The 20,493-nt window shown below is 43.4% G+C and overlaps 1 pseudogene; it reads right to left on the reverse strand.

Moving 5' to 3' along the window:
• The window catches only part of LOC120018599, a 38,537-nt pseudogene extending 31,006 nt beyond the window's left edge, over positions 1 to 7,531 (reverse strand).
• Between the last annotated feature and the right edge of the window lie 12,962 nt (positions 7,532 to 20,493).

The following is a 20,493-nucleotide window of genomic DNA, read 5'->3' on the forward strand; positions in this document are numbered from 1 at the left end:
GCGGGGACTATTCGATGCTATTGCAGTCCGCCACAGGATGTTTTTGTGCTGGTCGAGGGCAGTCAGGTCTGGAGTGAACCAAGGGCTATATCTGTTCTTAGTTCTGCGTTTTTTGAACGGGGCATGCTTATCTAAGATGGTGAGGAAGTTACTTTTAAAGAATGACCAGGCATCCTCAACTGACGGGATGAGGTTAATATCCTTCCAGGATACCCGGGCCAGGTCATTTAGAAAGGCCTGCTCGCAGAAGTGTTTTAGGGAGCGTTTGACAGTGATGAGGGGTGATCGTTTGACCGCGGACCCGTAGCGGATACAGGCAATGAGGCAGTGATTGCTGAGATCTTGATTGAAGACAGCAGAGGTGTATTTGGAGGGCAAGTTGGTCAGGATAATGTCTATGAGGGTGCCCATGTTTACGGATTTAGGGTTGTACCTGGTGGGTTCCTTGATGATTTGTGTGAGATTGAGGGCATCTAGTTTAGATTGTAGGACTGCCGGGGTGTTAAGCATAACCCAGTTTAGGTCACCTAACAGAACAAACTCTGAAGCTAGATGGGGGGGCGATCAATTCACAAATGGTGTCCAGGGCACAGCTGGGAGCTGAGGGGGGTCAGTAGCAGGCGGCAACAGTGAGAGACTTATTTCTGGAGACATTCATTTTGAAAATTAGAAGTTCGAACTGTTTGGGAATGGATCTGGAAAGTATGACATTACTTTGCAGGCTAACTCCTCCCCCTTTGGCAGTTCTATCTTGACGGAAAATGTTGGGTATGGAAATCTAAAAAAAAATTGGTGGCCTTCCTAAGCCAGGATTCAGACACGGCAAGGACATCAGGGTTGGCAGAGTGTGCTAAAGCAGTGAGTAAAACAAACTTAGGGAGGAGGCTTCTGATGTTGACATGCATGAAACCAAGGCTTTTTCGATCACAGAAGTCAACAAATGAGGGTGCCTGGGGACATGCCGGGCCTGGGTTTACCTTCACACCACCCGAGGAACAGAGGAGGAGTAGGATGAGGGTGCGGCTAAAGGCTATCAAAACTGGTCGCCTAGAGCATTGGGGACAGAGAATAAAAGGAGCAGATTTCTGGGCGTGGTAGATTAGATTCAGGGCATAATGTGCAGACAGGGGTATGGTGGGGTGCGGGTACAGCGGAGGTAAGCCCAGGCACCGGGTGATGATAAGAGAGATTGTATCTCTGGACATGCTGGTTATAATGGGTGAGGTCACCGCATGTGTGGGAGGTGGAACAAAGGAGGTGTCAGAGGTATGAAGAGTGGAACTAGGGGCTCCATTGTAAACTAAAACAATGATAACTAACCTGAACAACAGTATACAAGGCATATTGACATTTGAGAGAGACATACAGTGAGGCATAAAGTAATCGCAGGTATTGATTGGGAGAGCTAGCTAAGACAACAACAGCTAATCAGCTAACACAACGACAGCAGGTAAAATGGCGATGACTACGCAGAGAGGTGTTCGAATTAATTACACCCAGAGCCTGAGTTCGCGGCTGGGGCCGACAGATAAAAAATAAACAGAATGGAGTAGGGGGCAGCAGTAGATGGAACAGGGAAGCCGCGGAGTAGTCGCCACTACGCTAGCACGCGGGCGAAACGGCGTTTAAAGTTAGTAGCCCAGGGCTAGTGGGAGCGTCTGCTCCGACGGAGGCCGGTTGAAGGCACAGCGGATGGAGTATTCGTCGGCAGACCAGTCGTGGTGGTGCGGCGGGGCGCTGTGTCGACAGAGGATCCAAGGCAGAAGGCGAAAGAGGTATTGTAGAATTTAGTTTGCTAGCCGGGAGATGCGCCTGGCTCACGGCTAACTGGTGCTAGCTTTGTGGCAGGGGCGTTAGCCACTAGCTAGCTGTGAAGATCAGAAGTAGTGGTCCAGGGATTACGGCAGGAAACCGGCGTTGTAGTGGAGAGACAGTCTAATACTGGCAGATTTGCGAGTATTAACCGGGCTAAAAACAGGTTATTATCCAGGCTAAATACAGGGCTGGTATCTGTGCAGAAGGTAAAAGCCGCTAGCATTGGCTAACAATGCCTAAATAGCTTGTAGCTAATTAGCTTCTGGTGGTTCTTGAATGTGTTCTAAAATTAAAAATAATAGCGATTCCGTATCACATTGGGTGAGGCAGGTTACCGGAAGGTATAATCGAATTAAAATGGAAAAAGAGTGAAAATAAAATTGAAATATATACAAAAAATAAGAAAAATACAAAGTACACGAGAGGACGAACAAAAACACGTCTTCACTGCTAGGCCATCTTGGATCCGCAGAGAGGCAGTCAGAGCCACTGCTAAGAGAGGCAGACTTTTCTTCTGTACTTGATATTCCACTTGAACATCAGCAACTCCAATCGCAGTGATCTTCTCCCCTGTGTACGTTTTGAGTTTAATGGGGGTATCTCTCAGTTTAGGTACTTCAATGTTTTTTCACTTCATATAGAATTGGGACCTGTTCATCAGTGTGACACTACATCCTGTGTCTAGTTCAAACGGTACCTTAAATACATTTATTCCCATTTCCACAATGAAAGGCTTCCCCTTCTTCATATTCGCCCCCTGTACACTGTACATTGATAATGCTTGCTCTGCGTCTGCGCACTCACTTTCAATCACTTGATTAGAGCGGTAGCTAGAGAGTCTGGAGGTACGGTTTTCTGTCCGTTTTCTTTTCGGCAGCCCGTGGCTTTTTTTTATTGCGGCACGCCCTCGCAATGTGGCCTATCCACATGCATAACATTTTTCATGTTTGAATTTACAGTCAAACGCTGCGTGTTTGCCTTTGCAATGATAGTCTCTATTGGCTGCTGCCCCACGGCTTTCCGTTCTTTGAAATTCAACGAGCTCAGACCACTGTCTTTTACTGTATGGCACGCAGTTGCGCCTGTTGCCTGTAAATCCTGTGCATTTCTAAAGCATATTTGTATCCTGTCATCATTAATCCCACACACCAGCCGATCGCGTAGCATTTGCGATAATGTACTCCCATAGTTACAGTCCAATGCTATTTCTCTCAACAGCCACATATACCCCCACTGATTCGGTTGGTTTTCTCATGCGTGAATCAAACTTGAATCTTTGTACTCTCTCACTGGGTTTGGGGTTGAAGTGATTTTTTAATAGATCAACTAGATCTATGAATGACTTTTCTCCTGGTTTATCTGGGTGTAGCGGGTTTTATATGTACCACAGGAGAACCAAGAAATGAAGAGCGACACCACGGCTGTCTTTTTGGCTTTTATGTTGATCTGCAATAGTATTGTGAAAAGACAGGACAGGAACACATCAGTCTCCAATGCACCATCTGACAAGTTGTTCTTTCTCTCTGTGTTATCTCGGACTCACACAATCACATTCATACATAAAGCCATAATGTATACTATAAAATAATACCCAGTCCTTAATACAAATCATGTATAATCTTAATTCTTAGACAATAGAACCACACCTGCAATAGTATTGTGAAAAGACAGGACAGGAACACATCAGTCTCCAATGCCCCATCTGACAAGTTGTTCTATACAGGAGCATGAAGAAAGGTAAAACACATATCCTGTCTCACATCCCCAATACATTGCTAGGTACTTTCAGTGTTGACAGTACCAAAATACAACAACTCATGTACAAAAACACTGCAAACCAAACAAGTTACAACGTGAAATCACCTCCATCCCATTCAGACCTTAGAGGACCAAACTACATCTCCCATAATGCAACGCCAGCACCAGTCTGCAGCTCAGCTAATCGTCTGCATCACAGAAAGGCATGCTAGCAAGCAACACCAGCACTTTTTTAGCACTCTGTAAACTATATTAATAACAACAATAAAACTCTGAAAGTTACATGTTTCAATAGTTTCATACTCCCTTATAACAATATCTACAGCATTAACCTTGGGATGTTTGATTTATTTCACGTTATGGACATCTACAAAGGAGTAATCTGCAACACATACCTTTCTCAATTCAATTCAATTTGCTTTATTGGCATGACGTAACAATGTACATATTGCCAAAGCTAATTTTGGATATTTACAATATGAAAATAATGAGAATCAAAATTGTCAATGGGACAACAGTAACAGCAATAACCAAGGGTCAAAATAACCATACATTGAACAATAACAATAAGCATACAGTAGAGTATATGTGCAGGTTGATTGGTCTGTCAGACACTGTCCCTCAATTTATGGCAGGCAGCAATGTAGTGCGCTGCCAACCCACAGCTCTCTGCGTCCTTCTCCAACAGGACGGGTAGCCTACTCTCATCAGAGAGGTCTTTGAAACCTTGAATAAGGGTTTCAAATTTGGGGAAATGACACCCTCTAATTGTTTTATATTTTTCACATTTTGTCAGGAAATGCAGCTCCTTCTCAGGTTTGGTTGTTGTGCAGTGGTTGCACAGCCTTTCCTCTACAGGGAGCCAGGTTTTCCTGTGTCTACCCTTCTCAATGGCAAGGCTGTGCTCACTGAGCCTGTACTTTGTCAAGGTTTTTCGAAGGTTTTGTTCAGTAACCATGGTCATGGTTTCTCTCTCAGTGTTTTCTCGGAATGAGGAGAACGGGAGCTACGGGTAGTACCGGGGTGATAGTAGGTGGCGCAAGCACCCAGATGAAATAAAATACATTTAATGAAACAAAACCCGTAGCTGCCTACCTAACATCAACAGGCAGCATCAGTAGCGCAACAATTAAAAATAGACACCAAAAGTAAAGTTCCTGGCGATCATAGCGATCTGACTCCTCCCTTCTGTCTGAACTTGGAATATTCCTGTTCGCGGGCTTGGGCCACTGACCCTAATCCTGGTTGTTCTGTTCTGCGTTGTGTACTATTCTAATAATTAGAAGTTTGATGGAATAACCTTTTTAACTCTCCTACATGGGCTCAACAGGTTTCTTATTAAGCTGTACGTCTGTGCACCGACAACGCTTATGAGTATGGATTTCTGTATAGCGGCATCAGTTATTTCATTAGCAGCAAAGAAATGTTCCATTATTTCACAGTACTCCTCCCATTCCTGATTTATAGGATCAAATGGTGCTAGCGAGCCTATTGTTTCCAAAGCCATCTTTTCCGATTCTCTCTCCCCTCACACAGTCAATAATTTGTCCTACCCGTATTGAGGGAATAAATCATTCAGAATCTTCCACTCACTTGAGTCTCACATCCAGCGTCGCACGCCAAACACTCGGTTAAATTAATGGCAAAAAAATCCAACGCAGTCCCTCCATAGTTGTCCTCATCACCAAATATGTAATATCCTTAGACGTAAGTATAGTTTAGTATTTAATTGTAACTTAGAATAACATTCTCTAATGCACCTGGCTTAAGCTACCTGAAGCTTTCTTAAATCACGGTTATATAGGCAGGCATAGGACATGGCTACGGTTAGCGGAAAGCAAACCCGTCTTGAGTCAATACTGCCATCTATTGGTAAACATAAATATACCAGGTTACTACACTTACGTTATGGGTATGCTTGTCATCTGCAAGGACTACAGCGTTTTTAGGATAAAAATAAATGGAATAGAGTTAAGCACAGGCAAAATCCTGAACGTGGTTCAGTCTGCTTTCCAACAGAAACTGGGAGACAGATTCACCTTCCAGGAGGACAATAACATAAAACCAAGGTCAAATATACACTGGAGTTTCTTATCAAGATGACATTGAATGTTCCTAAGTATCCTAGTTACAGTTTTGAATTAAATTGGCTTGAAAATCTATGGCAAGACTTGAAAATAGCTGTCAAGCAACGATCAACAACGAACTTGACCGAATTTTAAGGTTGTTCAAATATTGTACAATCCAGGTGTGTAAAGCTCTTAGAGACTTACCTAGAAAGACTCACAGCTGTAATTGCTGCCAAATGTGATTCTAACATGAATTGAATACTTATGTGAGTGAGATATTTCTGTATTTCATTTTCAATAAATTACAAAATTTTGAATTTTCAGAACATTAATATAGACCATCCTTTTTTACATAATATGAGGATACAATGAGTATACAAAACATTAAAAAACACCTGCTCTTTCCATGACATAGACTGACCAGGTGAATCCAGGTGAAAGCTATGATCCCTTATTGATGTCACTTCTTAAATCCACTTCAATCAATGTAGATGAAAGGGAGGAGACAGGTTAAAAATATATTTTAAGCCTTGAGACAATTGAGAAATAAACTGTGTATGTGTGCCTTTCAGAGGGTGAATGAGCAAGACACAAAATGTAAGTGCCTTTGAAATGGGTGCAACTCAATATTAGGAATGTGTTCCTAATGTTTTGTAAACTCAGTGTATATTCTAAATGGGAAACTGTTCTTGACACACACCAGTGCACCTGGCACCTGCTACCATACCCAGTTCAAAGGTACTTACATTTTGTGTCTTGCCCATTCACCCTCTGAAGTGTACTACAATTACTATATTCTTGGAATATTTGTAAATCACTTTCCCAGAAGAGGGCGATAGATATCAAGAAATTGGGGGCCATTTAACCTTGCAACAGTTTTGGCAGATTTTACTTTTAATTTGGTTGACTTCTGATATCAGGAAGTCTCACTGGTGTGTACAATCATGTAACTAACATTTCATATCAATGATTTTATGTGGATTACACTTTCTAAAAACTGCCCATTGAATCTGCTGGAGGTTAAGTCCATATATGACAGGGTTTAAGACAGGTGGTATAACAAGGAATTGTACAGCCATTGCATTACGCATATTTAGAGTAATATTTACACTACTATTCCACCCTTGCAAAGTGTCAAATAGGGTCACTGTGATGAAAATAACCATTGTTATTAAATGTGGCACACAGGTCTGTGTGAACTTAATCCTTCCCTTAGCTGACTTTACACAAGTCCTTACAATCTGACAGTAAGAAAAGGCAATGAGAAGTACCTGTAAAACTTGAACCACTATTATACAATAGCCCCAAATCCGATTGATGGTTATGGGTAAACATGAATGGTTTACTATAGACACATTGTCACAGAAGAGTTTATCAATGCGCGATCCACACAAAGGTAGTCTGGCAGTTAAAGTAACTGTTATCAGTGATATAAATAAAGGATAACACCAAGAAAATAAGAGTAACTTTCTAACAGTTGAATTTGTCACAATGGTATGGTATAGTAATGGTCTGCATATTGCCACATACCTGTCGTAAGACATCACTGTTAGAATAGAAATTTCACACATGACAGATGTGTATGTTACATAGGCTTGAGTCAAACATCCACCATAAGATATCACCTGAACATCTGACTGAAGGTCCAGTAACAACTTGGGGTAGAAACCAGCGGTTCCATACAATCCATTGACACATAAACTACACAGAAAGATATACATTGGCTCATGGAGACCTTTCACCTGAATGATTGTTATGATCAGAGTCAGATTCACAGTGATGATGAGAAGGTATGTGATAAGAGACAAGGTAAAATAGACAGATTTGTTGTTAAATGTCTCTTGTAAGCCAAAAAGATAAAAGAACTTGACTTGGGTTGTGTTCTCCATAGATTTTGTTACTTTTCTTCCATAGTTCAATGCAGCAATTCTTAGTCCTGACAAGGCTCCTGTATGGATGTGAATGAATTAAATTGTGAATCATTTGATTCTGTGTAGGCTTGGACTAAACTAATTCACATCCTCCATCAAACTCTTATTCTTGAAAATAAAAATAAAGACCCCGATAATATCTGTATATTATCAGATTTCTGAGGTGTGAAAGAAATAAAAAAACTTATGTCCATAAAATGTCTTCTTGCTTTACAGAGGGATACTGCTGCAATAACTTGTCCTGGTAGCCTCTAAATATACCATAGTGTATGATCACATGGGATTGTAGTTTCAGTCTCAACATGTAACCACTCCATAGAGATGGATCTATATTGAGTTTATGACAAGCAACTCATTGGATTATATTTATTCAAGATATTTAAGTATTAACCAATGCGAACATCTGTCAGCAGAATATATATTTTTCATCCCAATACTGAAAACTGTAGAAAACCAGTAGTGTACAAGTGTTAAATGCTTTCTGTTTCGTCTCTTTAGAAAACTTTGAGCCTATCTCTAGAATTCTTACATACAGTTGAAGTCGGAAGTTTACATACACCTGTCAGACTGTGTGCGCAACTGGTCAACTGGAGTCAGGTGCAGGAGAGCAGAGATGAGTGAACAGGCACACTTTAATTGGCAGAAGCAAAACAGTTGGATGCAACAGCGTCACAACACTCCAGCCAAAGGCAAAAGCGAATAGCGCCCTAGTCACACAAAATAATGTACAACAATAAAATACAACGGGTTCAAAACAATACCACAGGTTCAAAACAATACCAGCCTGGCGCGTCACACAATAAACGTAACGAACAATTTCACACACAGACATGGGGGGAACAGAGGGTTAAATACACGACAAGTAATGAGGGAAATGTAAACCAGGTGTGTGGGAAAACAAGACAAAACAACTGGAAAATGAAAGGTGGATCTGCGATGGCTAGAAGACCGGTGACGTCGACCGCCGAACGCCGCCCGAACAAGGAGAGGAACCGATTTCGGCGGAAGTCGTGACAGCACCCCCCCCTTGACGCGCGGCTCCAGCAGCGCACCGACACCGGCCTCGGGGACAACCTGGAGGGCGAGGTGCAGGGCGATCCGGACGGAGACGGTGGAACTCCCGCAGCATTGAAGGGTCCAACACGTCCTCCACCGGAACCCAGCATCTCTCCTCCGGACCGTACCCCTCCCACTCCATGAGGTACAGAAGGCCCCTCGCCCGACATCTCGAATCCAGTATAGAGTGGACAGAATACGAGGGGGCGGAGGAACCTCCCGCACCTCAGACTCCTGGAGCGGGCCAGCCACCACCGGCCTGAGGAGAGACACATGGAACGAGGGGTTAATACGGTAATCGGGGGGAAGTTGTAACCTGTAACTAACCTCATTCAGTCTCCTCAGGACTTTAAATGGCCCCACAAACCGCGGCCCCAGCTTCCGGCAGGGCAGGTTTCGGGTCGAGAGCCAGACCCGGTCCCCCAGTGCGAACACCGGTGCCTCACTGCGGTGATGGTCTGCTCTGGTTTTCTGGTGCAGCACCAGAAATCCTGGTTAACTCTTTCCACCTGCCCGTTACTCACGGTGTGGAAACCTGAGGTAAGGCTGATCGAGACCCCCAAACGTTCCAGGAACGCCCTCCAGACCCACGACGTGAACTGGGGACCCCGATCAGACACTATATCCTCAGGCACCCCATAGTGCTGGAAGACGTGCGTAAACAAGGCCTCCGCAGTCTGTAGGGCCGTAGGGAGACCGGGCAGAGGAAGGAGACGGCAGGACTTAGAGAAACGATCCACAACAACCAGGATCGTGGTGTTTCCCTGTGATAGAACTGCCAAAGGGGGGTGTAGTTGCAATCTACTGCAGAGATAGCCTGCAGAGTTCTGTCATGCTATCCAGGTCTGTGCCCAAACAGTTCGAGCTTCTACTTAAAAAAATCCACCTTTCCAGAAATAAGTCTCTCACTGTTGCCGCTTGTTATAGACCCCCCTCAGCCCCCAGCTGTGCCCTGGACACCATATCTGAATTGATTGCCCCCCATTTATCTTCAGAGTTTGTACTGTTAGGTGAACTAAACTGGGATATGCGTAACACCCCGGCCATCCTACAATCTAAGCTAGATGCCCTCAATCTCACACAAATTATCATGGAACCTACCAGGTACAACCCTAAATCTGTAAACACGGGCATCCTCATAGATATCATCCTGACCAACCTGCCCTCTAAATACATCTCTGCTGTCTTCAACCAGGATCTCAGTGATCACTGCCTCATTGCCTGCGTACATAATGGGTCCATGGTCAAACGACCACCCCTCATCACTGTCAAACGCTCCCTAAAACACTTCAGCAAGCAGGCCTTTCTAATTGACCTGGCCCGGGTATCCTGGAAGGATATTGACCTCATCCTGTCAATAGAGTATGCCTGGTTATTCTTTAAAAGTGAATTCCTCACCATCTTAAATAAGCATGAAATGTAACAAGCAAAAAATGTAGAACAAAGAACAGATATAGCCCTTTACTCCAGACTTGACTGCCCTTGACCAGCACAAAACATCCTGTGGCGTACTGCATTAGCATCGAATAGCCCCCGCGATATGCAACTTTTCAGGGAAGTTAGGAACCAATACACACAGGCAGTTAGGAAAGCAAAGGCTAGCTTTTTCAAACAGAAATTTGCATCCTGTAGCACAAACTCCAAAAAGTTCTAGGACACTGTAAAGTCCATGGAGAATAAGAGCACCTCCTCCCAGCTGCCCACAGCACTGAGGCTAGGAAACACTGTCACCACTGATAAATCTACGATAATCGAGAATTTCAATAAGCATTTTTCTATGGCTGGCCATGCTTTCCACCTAGCTAACCCTACCCCGGTCAACAGCTCTGCACCCCCCACAGCAACTTGCCCAAGCCTCCCCCATTTCTCCTTCACCCAAATCCAGATAGCTGATGTTCTGAAAGAGCTACAAGATCTGGACCCCTACAAATCAGCCGGGCTCGACAATCTGGACCCTCTCTTTCTAAAATTATCCCCCGCAATTGTTGCAACCCCTATTACTAGTCTGTTCAACCTCTCTTTCGTATCATCTGAGGTTCCTTAAGATTGGAAAGCTGCCACGGTCATCCCCCTCTTCAAAGGGGGAGACACTCTAGACTCAAACTGTTACAGACCTATATCTATCCTACCCTGCCTTTCTAAAGTCTTCAAAAGCCAAGTTAACAAACAGATCACCGACTATTTCGAATCCCACCTTACCTTCTCCGCTATGCAATCTGGTCACCTCAGCCACGCTCAAGGTCCTAAACGGTATCATAACCGCCATCAATTATAGACAATACTATGCAGCCGTCTTCATCGACCTGGCCAAGTCTTTCGACTCTGTCAATCACTGCATTCTTATCGGCAGACTCAACAGCCTTGTTTTCTCAAATGACTGCCTCGCCTGGTTCACCAACTACTTCTCTGATAGAGTTCAGTGTGTCAAATCGGAGGGCCTGTTCTCCGGACCTCTGGCAGTCTCTATGGGGGTGCCACAGGGTCAATTCTCGGGCCGACTCTCTTCTCTGTATACATCAATGATGTCGCTCTTGTTGCTGGTGATTCTCTGATCCACCTCTACGCAGAAGACACCATTCTGTATACTTCTGGCCCTTCTTTGGACACTGTGTTAACAAATCTCCAGACAAGCTTCCATGCCATACAACACTCCTTCCTTGGCCTCCAACTGCTCTTAAATGTAAGTAAAACTAAATGCATGATCTTCAACCGATCGCTGCCTGCACCCGCTCGCCCGTCTAGCATCACTACTCTGGACGGTTCTGACTTAGAATATGTAACTAGGTGTCTGGTTAGACTGTAAACTCTCCTTCCAGACTCACATTATCTTCAGTCCAAAATCAAATCTAGAATCGGCTTCCTATTTCGCAACAAAGCATTCTCACTCATGCTGCCAAACATACCCTCGTAAAACTGACTATCCTACCGATCCTTGACTTCGGCGATGTCATTTACTAAATAGCCTCCAACACTCTACTCAGCAAATTGGATATAGTCTATCACAGTGCCATCCGTTTTGTCACCAAAGCTCCATATACTACCCACCACTGCGACCTGTATGCTCTTGTTGGCTGGCCCTCGCTTCATATTCGTCGCCAAACCCACTGGCTCCAGGTAATCTATAAGTCTTTGCTAGGTAAAGCCCCGCCTTATCTCAGCTCACTGGTCACCATAGCAGCATCTACCCGTATCACATGCTCCAGCAGGTATATTTCACTGGTCATCCCCAAAGCCAACTCCTCCTTTGGCCGCCTTTCCTTCCAGTTTTATGCTGCCAATGACTGGAACGAATTGCAAAAATCACTGAAGCTGGAGTCTTATATCTCCCTCACTAACTTTAATCAACACAGTGCCGGGTCACAGTGTCGGATCAAAATGACCCAAGGACAGTGGGAGGGTCAACACTGTGTGGGGTAAAAATGACCCGAGGACAACACAGTGTCGGGTTGGGTGTCGGGTTGGATCAAAATGACCCGAGGTCAGCGGGAGGGTTAATCAAGACAGTGCCGGGTCACAGTGTCGGGTCTAAATGACCCAAGGACAGCGGGAGGGTCAACACTGTGTGGGGTCAAAATGACCCGAGGACAACACAGTGTCAGGTTGGGTCAAAATGACCCGAGGGCAGCGGGAGGGTTAAGCAACAGCTGTCAGAGCAGCTTACCGATCATTGCACCTGTACACAACCCAACTACCTCATCCCCGTATTGTTATTTATTTTTTGCTCCTTCGCACCCCAGTATCTCTACTTGCACATTCATCTTCTGCACATCTATCACTCCAGTGTATAATTGCTCAATTGTAATTATTTCGCCACTATGGCCTGTTTATTGCCTTACCTCCCTAATCTTACTACATTTGCACACACTGTATATAGACTTTTCTATTGTGTTATTGACTGTACGTTTTGTTTATCCAATGTGTAACGCTGTGTTGTTTGTGTGGGCACTGTTTTGCTTTATTTTGGCCAGGTCGCAGTTGTAAATGAGAACTTGTTCTCAACTGGCCTACCTGGTTAAATAAAAGTGAAAAAAAGAGGTTTCTACATGCAACCCAAAAGAGTTCTACCTGAAACCAAAAAGGGTTCTTCTATGGGGACACCTTTTTTGTAAAAGCGTACCTCTCATAGGACATAACTGCTGAATAAAAAAAAGATGTTATAGAGTATGTGTACAACACATAAATCTGGATATAACAATAAAGAATGGAAATATCATGTGTGTCAAAGAGGAAGTAAAACATGAGAGCAGGAAACAAACCAGTGCTCCCATAAAACTTTCAATGCACATAACTCCAATAAGCAAAGCATTGGCAATATAAAACAGTTACTGCAGCAAAGTAGAAATTCTTAAATTCTCTGACATCCCCGTATGCAGCAAGCCTAAAGACCTTGACGTAAGTTGAGTTAGTTTTGTTGTTTAAATATTTAATTACATTTTTTACACAATACAAAACATACACATACTAACCTCAACATCACACAAACGTCCACTACATCACACCTGCCCAGACCCATATGCCTATAACCCCCTCTCCAGCGCCCACATCCTTCTCCGCCACATGGCCTCAAACTGCACCATTTCATTTCTCTCCTTCGCCCACACACTTTCAATATTTACATAATAAAGCATTCAAGCTTTCTATTGTGTTAATGACTGCGCATTGGTAGATTTCCAGTTTTTAAGTATACATTTTTTCAAGATGATTGACAAGAAAAGTATCGTCAAATCCATTGGGCTCCCGAGTGGCGCAGCATCTAAGGCAGACCCTGGTTCGATTCCAGGCTGTATCACAACCAGCCGTGATTGGGAGTCCCATAGGGCGGGGCACAATTGGCCCAGCGTTGTCCGGGTTCAGGTTTGGCTGGGGTAGGCCATCATTGTAAATAAGAATTTGTTCTTAACTGACTTGCCTAGTTAAATAAAGGTTAAATAAAATAAATACAATAAAAAATCTCATATGCCATGTCTTGAAATATGCAGACAGAAGGATTAAAAGTTCATCTACTTTGTAATACTGCCAACTTTCTACCTCCGCCCATAACTTTTGGACTTTATAACATTCCCAGAAGGCATGGATTATTGAGTCAATGATAGTTTTACACTTAAGACATGACTCTGCCGTTGTGCTGTAGAATTTGTAAATTGTATCTCTTGCATAATTCTATACATGTGTTTATACTGGATTAAGCATACATTTTAGTTAACTGTAATTTCATTAGTTATGTTCCAACATTCCCTCCATCTTATGCCAATATCAGTTATTTTTAAGTCTTGGTTCCAATAGTTTAAAGAGATATCCTTTTCTGTCTCAAATAGGATTCCGGCAAGATTGCTCAGATGTCCAAAAAATGTCAAAATCAACATTTTGTGATAAAAAACTATTAAGTTGCATGTATTTGAAAATACTTACATTGGTCAATCCACAATTATATTTGAATGCTGTATTTTCTACTACTAAGTCATTTATGTTTTTCTATGCCTTTAGTTTTCCATGTGGACCAATTTATCTGTGAATTCTAACAAGCTATTCAATAATTGTTGCATAGGGTTGTGATTTTAGGGAGTGATATTGGTTCTTGCATACGTTTCATTTTCTTCCATGTTGTTATAGTGTTCTTAACTATGAAGTTGTTCATGTTCTTAGCTTTATCCTTTGAAAATAGACACATGACGTGTGGAAGCCAGGAGATGCTAAATGTGTTTATGTTAATTAAAAGGTCAATTACTGTGGGACTGGCAGTTATTTGTTGACAATCACCAGCTGACAAAATGTCATGACCACCACCCAAAGGAGTCCATGACACAACTAATTGATGCTGTTCTGAGGGCAAAAATGGTGCAACTCTATATTAGGAAGGTGTTTCTAATGTTTTCTACACTCAGAATAAATTATTAACTAAATGTAATCTAAAATGTAATCTACGTAACTTTTTATCATGAGAGGGTCATAAACAATAAATAGTAATGCCGCATAATCCAATAAAGGATAAAATCACATCTTTCTGTGAAAAATAGGTATAAATTGCTGAGGTATAGTCACTTTTGAGGACACAGCTCAAGTACACAGTACAAATATGATGACAATATGAAATGTTTTATGTGACATATTTCCTATTGAACAAAACTGTATGAATAAGGCTTGAAATTACATATGCTTTCTAAAAATAGTTTAATCAAATGATAAAATGACAAACTATAAGATTTCACCTTCCTTATAACTGTAAAATACATGTTCAGTGTCTCTCTTGATCAAAACGTCTGCCCCTACTGCTGTGAACGTCACACAGAGCATTAACTTGGCTTCCTGAACCCGATAGGAACTCGCCTTTCATCTCATATTAATATTGTCCTATAACAAACATAAATATTTTTTGTTTGTTTAAAATCTATGAATTTTTAAAGATTACTAGCTATAAATCGATCTCTGAATGTGCTAGAGCAACAAAACCTCTCCTGCTGCGCTATGATGCAAGGATTGCAGGCATGCTCTTTGTCAGTGGCTGTGATGTAGGGTTCAGTCAGAAGTGGTTGAACAGTCAGAAGAGATAATTAAATGGGAGGAGCGACATCCAAATCAATTCAAATCAAATTTTATTTGTCACATGCGCCGAATTCAACAGGTGTAGACCTTACAGTGAAATGTTTAGTTACAAGCCCTTAACCAACAATGCAGTTTTAAGAAAATACAAAAAAAAGTAAGAGATAAGACGTGGGGCAGCAGGTTGCCTAGTGATTAGAGCGTTGGGCCAGTAACTGAAAGTTTGCTGGATCGAATCCCTGAGCTGACAAGGTAAAAATCTGCCATTCTGACCCTGAACAAGGCAGTTAACCCACTGTTCCTAGGCTGTCATTGTAAATAAGTATTTGTTCTTAACTGACTTGCCTAGTAGGTAAAAAAGGTTAAAAAAAAGTAAATGACAATAGCGGGGCTATATACAGGGGGTACTGGTACAGAGTCAAAGTGCGGGGCCCTGGTATTGAGGTAACATGTAGGTAGAGTTATTAAAGTGACTATGCATAGATAATAAGATATTTGAAGGCCAGCATCCAAGAGTCGACTCTTCACTGGTGTTTTGCGTGTACTATTTAATGAAGCTGACAGTTGAGGACTTGTGAGGTGTCTGTTTCTCAAACTAGACACTCTAATGTACTTGTCCTCTTGCTCAGTTGTGCTCCGGGGCCACCCACTCCTCTTTCTATTCTGGTTAGAGACAGTTTGCACTGTTCTGTGAAGGGAGTAGTTCACAGGATTGTACAAGATCTTCAGTTTCTTGGCAATTTCTCGCATGGAATAGCCTTCATTTCTCAGGACAAGAATAAACTGATGAGTTTCAGAAGAAAGTCCTTGGTTTCTGGTCGTTTTGAGCCTGTAATTGAATATGTCTGTAAACACACCAGCCAGCTGGTCTGCGCATGCTCTGAGGAAGCAGCTAGGGATGCCGTCTGGGCCGGTAGCTTTGCGAGGGTTAACACTTTTAAATGTCTTACTCATGTCGGCCAAGGAGACAGCCCTTAGTAGCGGGCCGCGTCGGTGGCACTGTGTTATCCTCAAAGCGGGCAAGAAGGTGTTTAGTTTGTCTGGATGCAAGACGTCGGTGTCAGTGACGTGTTTGATTTTCTTTTTGTAGTCCATGATTGTCTGTAGACCCTGCCACATACGTCTTGTGTCTTGTTACAATTACACCATGAGTTGTTAATCATGAAACATTCATCCCCGCCCTTCTTCTTCCAGGAGAGATGTTTATAACTGTTGGCGCGACGCACAAAGAATCCCGGTGGCTGTACCGACTCCTACAGCATGTCCCCAGAGAGCCCTGTTTCCGTGAAACAGAGTATGTTACAATCCCGGATGTCTCTCTGGAAAGCAACCCTAGCCCTAATTTCGTCTACCTTGTTATCTAGAGACTGGACATTAGCGAGTAAAATACTTGGAAGCGGTGGGTGGGGTGCGTGCCTCTGAAGTCTCACCAGAAGCCCACTCCGTCTACCTCTCCTGTGGCAACGTTGTTTTGGGTCAGCCTCTGGAATCAGTTCGAGTCCCTTAGGTGGTTCGAACAAAGCATCCGCTTCGGAAAATTCGTATGTTATGGTAATTTGAAGTCGCTCTGATATCCAATAGTTATTCCCGGCTGTATGTAATAACACTTAAGATTTTCTGGGCTAACAATGTTAGAAGATCCTCTTTGTCGGCTGCGAGGCGATCCTCTCTGTCGGCTCCATCTTGCTGACTATTATTGGTGTCATTGGAGTTCAAGTAAACTCACTGCTGTATACTGTTTTTTTTCTTCCTTTAAAGGGTATAAAAGGGCAGTGATGTGACAGTAGTTTAGTGTGGAATAGCCCACTGACACAGAACATACAGGTGTAGGCATATGTCTATACCACAGCAGTCTGGAGAAAGATACAAGGTGATCTAGACTTACATGCTCTTTAAGACAAATCTTGTTTTTATATACCTCTATAGGTACTATTAGGAAAATGATGAACTCAACACAATTCACATAATTTATACTAGCTGGATACAATGACAGTTGACACTTAAAGTACTAGTATTTCATTACAATAACTGTGTTATACGTCTCCATAGTTTTTGTGAACACAGTGCTTATTGTGGTTATATGTATGGAAAGAAGCCACCATGAACCAATGTATCTGTTTCTGTGCAGTTTGTTTGTAAATGACTTGTATGGTAGCACTGGTTTGTTTCCTGCTCTCATGACTCATTTGGTTTCAGATGACCATACAGTTTCCACTGTGTGATGTTACCTACAGATCTTTTGCATGTACACATGGAACCATTGAATTCAGCAATTGTCCTATGACAGGTACCTTGCTACTGTACATGTTATCCACTACAGTATTACAGCATCATGACAACCAACAGAGTGTGTATTTTAATTTGTGTAATATGGTGTAATCTTTTGCAAAAAGCATCATAACACTGACTTTAACCATTTGTTTGCAATTGTGTCGGAACGTTATAGACAAAGTGTATTATGTTATGATGTTATAGACAAGGTTAAGCCCACCTTATTGCCCACCTGCCACCATTACGTCCATCCCTAATGAGAAATAGGTGGTGGGACAACCACACATCCATTTTGTTTTTCAAGTGCCACTGTGAGATATGTTTGACCCACAGAATAAAATAATACAGTAAGGGTAATGATGATGTATTTTATGTATAAGGCACAGTGGTTGTGTACTCCATCCATCCTGTAAAAGCCGTAAAAAGTTTTGTAGTTCTTTCATTTAAAATTATTTCCGAAACACCAGTCATTTTTTTTCTCCATGTATACCTTACCATGGGGAAAGCAGAAGCTAATAACACAATATCAAGAGCATAATAAACATGTTTATTGAGTCATTAGGTACCAGGTCATTAGTCCACTCTATCGCCGCATTCCCTGGGACCCAATTAATGCAGCTATTAACCTGTAGAGACCTGAGGGGCTCAGCCCCACCACCCCCCCCCCCCCCCCCCCCCCCCCCCCCCCCCCCCCCCCCCCCCCCCCCACCCCCCCCCCACCCCCCCCCCCCCCCCCACCACCCCCCCCCCCCACCCCCCCCCCCCCCCCCCCCCCCCCCCCCCCCCCCCCCCCCCCCCCCCCCCCCCCACCCCCCCCCCCCCCCCCCCCCCCCCCCCCCCCCCCCCCCCCCCGCCCCCCCCCCCCCCCACCCCCCCCCCCCCCCCCCCCCCCCCCCCCCCCCCCCCCCCCCCCCCCCCCCCCCCCCCACCCCCCCCCCACCCCCCCCCCCCCCCCCCCCCCCCCCCCCCCCCCCCCCCCCCCACCCCCGCCCGCCCCCCCCCCACCCCCCCCCCCCCCCCCCCCCCCCCACCCCCCCCCCCCCCCCGCCCCACCCCCCCCCCCCCCCCCCCCCCCCCCCCCACCCCCCCCCCCCCCCCCCCCCCCCCCACCCCCCCCCCCCCCCCCCACACCCCCCCCCCCCCCACACCCCCGCCCCCCCCCCCCCCCCCGCCCGCCCCCCCCCCCCTCCCCCCTGGTAAAATAAAAGTGAAAAAAAGAGGTTTCTACATGCAACCCAAAAGAGTTCTACCTGAAACCAAAAAGGGTTCTTCTATGGGGACACCTTTTTTGTAAAAGCGTACCTCTCATAGACATAACTGCTGAATAAAAAAGAGATGTTATAGAGTATGTGTACAACACATAAATCTGGATATACAATAAAGAATGGAAATATCATTGTGTGTCAAAGGGAAGTAAAACATGAGAGCAGGAAACAAACCAGTGCTCCCATAAAACTTTCAATGCACATAACTCCAATAAGCAAAGCATTGGCAATATAAAACAGTTACTCAGCAAAGTAGAAATTCTTAAATTCTCTGACATCCCCGTATGCAGCAAGCCTAAAGACCTTGACGTAAGTAGAGTTAGTTTTGTTGTTTAAATATTTAATTACATTTTTTACACAATACAAAACATACACATACTAACCTCAACATCACACAAACGTCCACTACATCACACCTGCCCAGACCCATATGCCTATAACCCCTCTCCAGCGCCCACATCCTTCTCCGCCACATGGCCAAACTGCACCATTTCATTTCTCTCCTTCGCCCACACACTTCAATATTTACATAATAAAGCATTCAAGCTTTCTATTGTGTTAATGACTGAGCATTGGTAATTTCCAGTTTTTAAGTATACATTTTTTCAAGATGATTGCAAGAAAAGTATCGTCAAATCCATTGGGCTCCCGAGTGCGCAGCATCTAAGGCAGACCCTGGTTCGATTCCAGGCTGTATCAAAACCAGCCGTGATTGGAGTCCCATAGGGCGGGGCACAATTGGCCCAGCGTTGTCCGGGTTCAGGTTTGGCTGGGGTAGGCCATCATTGTAAATAAGAATTTGTTCTTAACTGACTTGCCTAGTTAAATAAAGGTTAATAAAATAAATACAATAAAAAATCTCATATGCCATGTCTTGAATATGCAGACAGAAGGATTAAAAGTTCATCTACTTTGTATACTGCCAACTTTCTACCTCCGCCCATAACTTTTGGACTTTATAACATTCCCAGAAGGCATGGATTATTGAGTCAATGATAGTTTTACACTTAAGACATGACTCTGCCGTTGTGTTGTAGAATTTGTAAATTGTATCTCTTGCATAATTCTATACATGTGTTTATACTGGATTAAGCATACATTTAGTTAACTGTAATTTCATTATTTATGTTCCAACATTCCCTCCATCTATGCCATATCATTTATTTTTAAGTCTTGGTTCCAATAGTTTAAAGAGTAATCCTTTCTGTGTCTCAAATAGGATTCCGGCAAGATTGCTCAGATGTCCAAAAAATGTCAAACAAACATTTTGGATAAAAAACTATTAAGTTGCATGTATTTGAAAATACTTACATTGGTCAATCCACAATTATATTTGAATGCTGTATTTTCTACTACTAAGTCATTTATGTTTTTCTATGCCTTTAGTTTTCCATGTGGACAATTTATCTGTGAATTCTAACAAGCTATTCAATAATTGTTGCATAGGGTTGTGATTTTAGGGATTGATATTGGTTCTTGCATACGTTTCATTTTCTTCCATGTTGTTATAGTGTTCTTAACTATGAAGTTGTTCATGTTCTTAGCTTTATCCTTTGAAAATAGACACATGACGTGTGGAACCAGGAGATGCTAAATGTGTTTATGTTAATTAAAAGGTCAATTACTGTGGACTGGCAGTTATTTGTTGACAATCACCAGCTGACAAAATGTCATGACCACCACCCAAAGAGGTCCATGACACACTAATTGATGCTGTTCTGAGGGCAAAAATGGTGCAACTCTATATTAGGAAGGTGTTTCTAATGTTTTCTACACTCAATAATTATTAAC

The sequence above is a fragment of the Salvelinus namaycush genome, chromosome 23 (assembly GCF_016432855.1).
Source record: "Salvelinus namaycush isolate Seneca chromosome 23, SaNama_1.0, whole genome shotgun sequence".
NCBI lineage: Eukaryota > Metazoa > Chordata > Actinopteri > Salmoniformes > Salmonidae > Salvelinus > Salvelinus namaycush.